This window comes from Erythrolamprus reginae, chromosome 2 (genome assembly GCF_031021105.1).
Source record: "Erythrolamprus reginae isolate rEryReg1 chromosome 2, rEryReg1.hap1, whole genome shotgun sequence".
NCBI classification, from domain to species: Eukaryota; Metazoa; Chordata; class Lepidosauria; order Squamata; family Dipsadidae; genus Erythrolamprus; species Erythrolamprus reginae.
In genome coordinates, this window is record NC_091951.1 from 227,147,265 (window position 1) to 227,147,923 (window position 659).

Genomic DNA, 659 nt, shown 5'->3' on the forward strand with positions numbered 1-659 from the left:
TGTTTGTTTGTTTGTTTGTTTGTTTGTTTATTTATTTATTTATTTATTTATTTATTTATTGGATTTGTATGCCGCCCCTCTCTGCAGACTTATATCTTTTCTTTTAATATTAGATTTGTATCACTATTATATTGTTTTTATTGTTGTTGTGAGCTGCCCCAAGTCTTCGGAGAGGGGCGGCATACAAATCTAATAAATTATTATTATTATTATTATTATTATTATTATTATTATTAATTATTATTATTTTCTAAGTCAGGGGTTTCCAACCTTGGCAACTTTAAGACTTGTGGACTTCAACTCCCAGAATTCTGGGAGTTGAAGTCCACAAGTCTTAAAGTTGCCATGGTTGGAAACCCTTGTTCTAAGTAGTTCCTACTTCTCTAAGTAGTTCCTTCCGATTTAAGCACTGACACTTAAGAACATGCGCCTAACATACTTATGATAGACAAAAATCTATCTTTTTCAAAGTAATTATGGAAGAAATATTCACATGCCTGATTAACAAACAACTTTTTAATGAAGACTAGTTTGAGAGAAGTCAGAACAATCTTCAATCCAGGTGCTTTGACCCCTCCATACCTATTTGCAGCTTTACTGTTGAAAGATGAGTTGATAAGGAGGAAGGAGGAGCAACCTAGATTTCCGGATTGAAAGGC